We start from the raw sequence: 235 nt of genomic DNA on the forward strand, positions 1-235 counted from the left end.
CATATATAATAGATATTGGGAAATAATAAAAAAAAATGTTCAAATGAGTAGGGAAACAAGAGAAGGGAAGATGGAAAAAAGGAATGAAGGAACAAGAAAAGAGGAAAAATGGAAAGGAAGCTTTTGTAGCTAAAGAGGGGAAGAGAGGTTGAAAAGGGAAGGGGAATGAGGAAAAAGAAGAATCAAGACATATCATGTACAGGTACAAATTCCCGAGGATGAATGTGAGCATTAT

The sequence above is a fragment of the Octodon degus genome, unplaced genomic scaffold (genome assembly GCF_000260255.1).
Source record: "Octodon degus isolate 3935 unplaced genomic scaffold, OctDeg1.0 scaffold00184, whole genome shotgun sequence".
NCBI classification, from domain to species: Eukaryota; Metazoa; Chordata; class Mammalia; order Rodentia; family Octodontidae; genus Octodon; species Octodon degus.